The following is a 7630-nucleotide window of genomic DNA, read 5'->3' as shown; positions in this document are numbered from 1 at the left end:
TTAGATGTAATAACTAATATCCTAGAAGACAAAAACAAAGTTCAAAACCATCTTAATAGATTAGGAAAATATGCTGAACATAACAGAGTGAGATTTGATAAGTTCTTCCTCTAAGAATCATAAAACAAGTACCTTGAAGGGTATCACAGATGATGCCAAGACCTGTTGTATCATACCAGAGGGCAGAACACAAAATAATATGTTCCAGGGAGACAGATTTCTGCTAAAAATGTTCTAACAGTAAGAATAGTGGAAGCAAGTACCCAAGAGCTGTGATTGGCTCTTTGCCTGGACTTGTCCAAGCAGAAGATGAATATTTCATAATACATTTAGATTTCTGTATATCACAAGGTTGACTTCTAAGGCCTAAATGGCCCCTTCCAATTTTTCAAATTCTACATCAGATTTCTTTAATATAAATACCCTGTGCACTGTATAATTATAATTGGAAGGAAGTATAACAACGTACTGAATCACTCTGCAGGATAAGGACAATAAAAGAAAAAAAAAAGATCAACTGTAATCAAAAATATCATTCTTGCAATATTTTTGATGTGTAAACAATTCTTTGTTTCAGCCTGCAAACTTAGGATTTTTCACAGCAGTAGCTGAAAAAAGGTTGAACATAGGAAGCTGAAGAAAAACCTATAAATAAAGCTGTATATTAACAAATAAATTAAAAATACTGGTTACTCTTAGCACTATTAAAATACAAACTATGAAATAGCATACATTTCTAATTCAGACTAATTTTTAGTAATATATATATATATATATATATATATATATATATATATATATATATACATACATACATACATACATACATACATACATACATACATACATATATATATATATATATATATATATATAATCACATGCTATCTACTGTATCTATGCATACTGTTGTTTTCGTTCTAAGTCAAAATGTTCATCCTTTTCATATAACTTCCTCTTTGGCCAAAACAAAGCAAAACAAAAAGCAATGCAGATAAAATTAATCAATAAAGTCCAAGCTGCTGGTTCCCCTCCGCCTAGGTCCCAAGAGCCTGACTTGTGATTGTTACGAAAAAACCTCACAAGTTAGGGTCTCAGGGACTAGGAAAAGTCCAATAAGATCCAGTTGAATTCTTCTTCAATTAATCAGAATGGGTTTTGTAGTTATTTTATTTCAGTAGATTTGGAAGATATAACAAGTAGTTTTAGTATTGTCAAAATACACTTTCAATTATTTTGGAAATAATATATACTATTGCATAGAGGCAACAGATATTATATTTTTAAGGCATAAGGCTTTCAAATGTCTATATTCCAAAGAAGTAAAAAGAAATAAATACAGGTTAGAATCTGCTTCCTTTTCTTCCATAGCTTAAACAAAGCATCCATGGTTCAGCCTTATTTTTTCTAGCAGCATTTCTATAGTGGGCCCTGAATATACGTAGTCTGATTTTAAAAGGCATTCTGTAAGAAGAATGTGTCTGGAATATATTTAACTCCCACCTTCTTGCGCTGAATCGATTATCTCAGATTATCTTATAATAGATTTTTCTTAACTAGTATAAAAAAATGTCATCCACTCGAGTATTTTTCATCCCCTAAATTTATAGTGACTTTCAACAACTTGTTATTCTTTGTGCCAAATCACTTGAGCAGCATCTGATCTTTCAAAAAAAAAAAAAATCTTCATGCAAAATAAAAAATACTCCCTTGGTTCCCATCTTTGTTTTTTTTTTTGTCCAAGTCCAAGACTTTTAATCACAGAATCAGAGCACTGAAACGATTCACCCTTGCCTTCAGCATTTTAATCTCATCTGAATGAATGAAAAAGAATGTGTACTTTAGGAACAGATCCATGATGTTCGGCAGAAGAAATAAAAACCAAAGAGAAGCCACAAAGATGCTGGCCACTTAAGTAGAGTCTGGTGTATGTAACTCATTTAGCCTTGTTTCAAGATGCAGATCAGCTGGGGGGAAGGGAAGAGAGAGAAAAATAATTAGAATACCAAGTTATAAAACAAGCTATACAGAAAAAAAAAATTGAGAAATATTTTTAATGATTAAACATCCCCACCCACCCTTCAAGCTGGTTCTCTATAGTCCCCCCTCTTCCTGTTTCCACACTATGTTACTTAAGTGTTCAATTACTGGAAACATTTGAATGAGGACAGAATCTTCTGTTGCAAGCAACTCTTTCTCATTTGCTCTCCAGCACAGCTTCAATGCTTATAGTTCAGTCACGAAACAGTTAAAAAAAAACCAGCAAACACCAGCAGTATGCTTTTTGTTATGAACTGTAATATGGTTTTCCCAATACCAATTTGACCAAACCAGTAATTAGGAAGAAAAAAAAAACTACCTCTCCATAAATATGATATTAACATAATTGCACCATCCCTATCGCACAGACCCACCCTCCTTAGGGGATACATCTGATGCTCAGTAGATGGAAATCAGTCAAGATTTTAGCTCCTCTCCAACGTACCTTCGCTTCTCCCTGAACTGACTGGGTTTTACCTCCCATGAATATGCACGCGCACATTCAGACAGACAGGCTTGCCTGACACCGAGACGTGAACGCGGCCGCGCGCACTCCAGTACAACACACCCCCCCTTCCCAAAAGAGTACACGCGCGCGCACGCACAAAGGCAGGCAAGGAAAGGCAAAAGAACGGCTGCTGACTCAGGGAGGTTGCACGCGGGGCGGGGGGGGGGGGCGGCGGCATTCGGCTGGCATTTGCACTGCGCTCCTGGTGAATAGTGACATTCCGGCGCGTGGTCTCCAAGCATCCACCCTCCGGCAGACCTGCTGGACCGCAGGATTTGCCTGACGCCCATCCTCTGGTCCTTGCAAGAAGAGGAAGAATTAAAAAAAAAGAGTGGGGTGGGAGGAGAAGCAGTTCAAGAATACCCCAAGCCTTCATTCCTCCCTTTTCTTAGTTTTCCATCTTTTTACTTCCTCTGTCGCAGTATCTCAGTCGTTGGACATCTTTCCGGAAGAAAACGTCTTGAGCTGCAATGAGCCAGTTGCCTGACGGTCCTCCCATCTCTTCGCAGTTCTATTCCCACCCCCTTTTCTTCCCCCTAATCAATAATAAGACAGCTTTCCAAATGCAGTTTGAAAATAGGCTCTTGCATTGGTGGTCCTCCTCGATTTTCTGCCTCGGGAACAGCGGGCAAACTCCTCTCTCTCTCTCTCTCTCTCTCTCTCTCACACACACACACACACACGCGCGCGCGCGCGCGCGTGATGGGGAGAGAAATAATGCCAGCAAGGCTTAAATAGACTTAGAAGTTCTCCTGCACCTTCTTCAGCTTTTCCTCTCTTTCCTCTGCCGCAGCATCCATCAATGGAAGGGATTCCTCAGTTACACGCGGCTTCTCCCAAGCGATTAGCTTGCAACATTTTTATTCTGGTATTTTAAACCAAGAAATAGAATCGGGACTAAAGGGGATATTGGGGGTTGTATTTTTTTTCCTTTTGATAAGTTTGAAATATTGAACAGCAGTTCTAACCTTACTAAAACGAAGTGTGTAATACCTTTGAGCGTGAAGAAGGTAGTTGCTATCTGTTCCTGTGGGTGCAGTTTTTATGTGAGTGGTCTGTGTGTGTATGTGTGTGTGTTACACAGAACAACTAGGAGAAAATATATTGTACCATAACAGTATATTGGTGTGTAGTGTTTTCAAAGTATCTAGATGTCTTCAGCATGATTCCATTTATGAAAATACTGAGTCATTTGACATAAATAAAATATGTATCATCTCAGTAAACTCTGCAAAAGCTTGGCTAATTGAAATGTGATAATAATATGTGCTAAAACAGTTATAAACATAGATATTTGTTTGTTTGTTTTTAAAGAATAAACTGATGATGCTGAATAATAAGCCTTTTAAATTGTTACCGCGTGACACATTGATTTCAATGTAGAAGGTGCACATTGCACAGGGATTTGACGCTTTGTAATCCATGGGATAGAGTGCAACATTGTTACTATGAATGAACTATCAGTTCACTCTAACCTTTTGGTACACAAACATATCTCATCGTTCAGTGTGACAATGCTGCACCCAAAAAGAAAAATAAATGGCAAACAAGATAGGTGGGAGGCAACGTAAAGTATATCTCTTACCACGAAGTGAAAATGAAAATATTGCAAACAATTATAACATAATGATGATGCACCTACAACAGAAAAAAAAAGAATTATATGCACATTCCTGAACTGGAACAAGAGTAATTAAAAAAACTCATAAAGCAAGAAGAAACATTGCAAAAGGAAAAGAAAAAAAATGAAAGAAATGAAATCAGTACAGTACAATAAACTGAAATCAGACTTGATTCTAATTAATACAAATTATGGGAGCATTGTAGCATATACCTATTTACTTGAAAAAAAATCCATTCAAAATATGTCTACAGCATGACTTAAATTACGTATTGCTGACAATTTCTGTCTATATATTACAGTGCTACTTTTTGCCTTGAAATCCTATGCAAGTACTGAAAAACAAATGAGCTGAAAACTAGGGAACAAGGCTATTGAAAATAGGTGCATTTGTCAAATAAGCATACATGGAATTGAGCTTTACATATCTTTGGCTCTGACTCACATGTTTATATTAACATTTTTATCTTAGTTGTTTTTCTTTTCTTTTTTCCCCCCTGTATCCACATTACTTTGAATAATACAATTATGTAGCAGTCTAAGAAATTGCCTGCTGAGCATGTGTCTTTTTCAAATAATCTATCAGATACCTTAGGTTTTTTTAAACATTTTCTTCCAAAACAGTCTATGACAGCTTTGCAATTCAGAAATATACCAGATATACATACAGATTAAATATTGTCCCTCCCCTTTTCTTAAATTTTGATTCCTTGTAATCCTATTGAATAGGAATATTTTAACAAAAACATAGTTTAGAAAAAGATGAAACATAAATATGTTTGGTTGAACATTCTTTTATAATGTTTTATGTAGTACTTCCATGTACAAAAGCTACATTTTGGGGCAATGGACAATTCTGGAGTAATCAGTAATTTAGATGTCATAATCACCTCAAGGGCCAGTGTCATACAATCAGATTTAATATTCTTCCTAAGTCCCTTTTTCCAACTTTAAGTTTTGGATATTCCTAAATGCTCAGTCACATTAGTTTAGGAAGTGATTTAATAGTGGACAGGAATATCCTTGCTTTTCAATATTTTTCTCTTTAAACAATAGAAAATGAATTATATGCTTTCTTCTTAAGCATAATTGTACATTCTTTAAATGTGTTTTCCATAGGTCGGTAGATAGATAGGTAGGGAGACAAGTGAATGGATGTAAATAGATATATGGGAAAGGGTGTGGAAATGGGTGTGGGTGTATTGTTATGGCTGGAATAGGTAATTTTTTTTTAGAAGAATACAAAAACAAAGGATCTTGTCATGAAACAGCCTTGCCATCAGCTTTGTTCTAACAGTATACAAAATAACTCATCCTCTGCCACTTTTTTTGTCAGAGACGGTAACAACATATATAATAATAATAATAATAATAATAATAATGATGATGATGATAATAATAATAATAATAATAATAATAATTTGAAAATTCTAAATTTACCTGACTTGAACATTCTGACTCTACAAAAAACCACCCTACTTGGAACAACTTATATCCTCCGACGTTACCTTAACAGTTCCTAGGTCCTTGGTTAGGACTCGAGCTGTTGAGCTACCAACCAGCCCCAAAGGCTGTGAATCTCACCAAAGATTAACCACATCATCATCATCATACGTATGCAGTAGCATAATAAGTAAAAGCAATTCCATTTTTATCTAGCATATCAGTTCCAGAAATGAACAGACCCTATATTTTCTTACACAATGGATAGAAGAAATAAATCTGTAGAATAGGATATATGGCATATTATCTTTTCTAATTTGAATTCAATTTTGTGGAAAATATTTTCATTTATTTCTCAAAAAGTAATATCACTTCACATGAAGCACATATCAACTTCTTTTAAAAATAATACAATATTCTTAAGCAATACAGTATATAATTTATGATTTCTGAATCCTAAATGTTCCAGAACCAAGCAGTGTCAACACATTTTGTTAGCAGTGAACTAGTGCCAAAGAAAGAAGAGTGTAGTGATGACAATAGACACAATCCAGAGAAAATGTAAGCATCTAAAAATAATTGAAACAAAAGGAAACAAATGTGGCTATGCATATTGAATCCTAATTTCAATCATTAATTTGGTTTGATGGTAGAGAGACACTAGTTTAAACAACCATTTAGATAGATCATTAACATAAGATAAAAAAAAGAATACACACACACAAACACTTGCCTATACAGTTGAAATCTTTGTTGCATATTCCTGAAAGATAATTGTCTTAAAGTGATGTTTGGATATTCATGTATCTGCTGAATAAAGCCTTACTGAGGTATAAACTCCACAAATATAAGAAGTTTTTCTTCAGAATCCACATATCCTTTTATTATATTTCTCAGTGAGGCAGAAGATTTGGCAACAACTTCTCTTCATCTTCTGTCTCTTTGCAGACTTTCAAAGTTCGTAAATAGAAGACAAGGCAGGGTAGGTTACTCCCATTCAGCTCCTTTTTGAATGGAAATAGATTATTAAAGGATTCTTAATGTCTGAACAAGGTAAAATTATGTGGGATTTATTACAAAGTAAGTAATGGTAGGTTGATGTTCACTGTTCTTTGTTTAACTATAAATTTAGGTTTCATAGCCATTTTTCCCTTTTCTGTCCACTCTCCTATCTACCACATCTTGTTCCCTCTTTCTTTCTTTCTTTCTTTCTTTCTTTCTTTCTTTCTTTCTTTCTTTCTTTCTTTCCCTGTGCAACTATTTAATTCTGTTCTTCATCTCAATATTCCATGTTTCTTTGCTGGTTTTCCTGGAAAAAGAATAAGGATATGATAGAAACTGTATTTTGAGCATTTATTAAACAAATGAGGAATCAATTCATTTTACTAATGGGTGCTTTATTTTATAGGCAATTAATTTAAAGAAGCCACTATTTATTTAATTAATGTTAATTCAATTGTTTTTCCTAGCCTTGTCTTTTTTCTGAAATGCAGCTACTGAATTATGCACACAAACACATACACATATTTCACAGTAATAATTGTGTCAGAAACAAATTTGGGTGGATGAGGAATATCTAAGTGTGATTTAACTCATGTTGTAACAATAGACCAATAAAGTAGGAAAGGGGAATTTTAAACCTAATCTTTGTGTAAAAATCTAGAGAGAAAAGAAAGAATGAGTGTGTGTGCGCGCAAGAGACAGAAAGACAGATGAGTCATTCAGTGATACTTAGTCTGCTGCAAATCAGAGTAGTTTTTCTGGTCACAACACCATGAGTTGTTCCAATCACACTATTTTGCCAAGAGAACTTAGTTGGAGAGGTTTCAACAAGATACTGCAAGCAATCTTTACCATGCACTCTGTCTTTATGTCTTGTTCTGAGAAGATGTGTGATTGTTTGTACGTTGCACTTGATTGCTGATAATAACTAAAAACCAATTTATTTTGTGAAATGGAACACTGATAATACTTTGACCTCAATTCTGACGATTTGCTCCATTGGACTGAAGGGGAAA

The 7630-nt window shown here is 34.8% G+C and overlaps 1 long non-coding RNA gene across 1 annotated transcript in view; it reads right to left on the bottom strand.

The window, feature by feature from the left end:
• Nucleotides 1-1783: 1783 nt before the first annotated feature.
• The window catches only part of LOC309391245, a 57967-nt gene continuing 52120 nt past the window's right edge, over nucleotides 1784-7630 (bottom strand). Inside the window, exon 3 of the long non-coding RNA XR_014175248.1 lies at nucleotides 1784-1967. This is a non-coding gene — a long non-coding RNA (uncharacterized lncRNA). The remainder of the gene's footprint in view (nucleotides 1968-7630) is intronic.

Source organism: Natrix helvetica (genome assembly GCF_964273705.1).
Source record: "Natrix helvetica genome assembly, chromosome: 4".
NCBI lineage: Eukaryota > Metazoa > Chordata > Lepidosauria > Squamata > Natricidae > Natrix > Natrix helvetica.
Note: the sequence above shows the minus strand (reverse complement) of the source record. Positions and strands in the feature narration are given on the sequence as shown.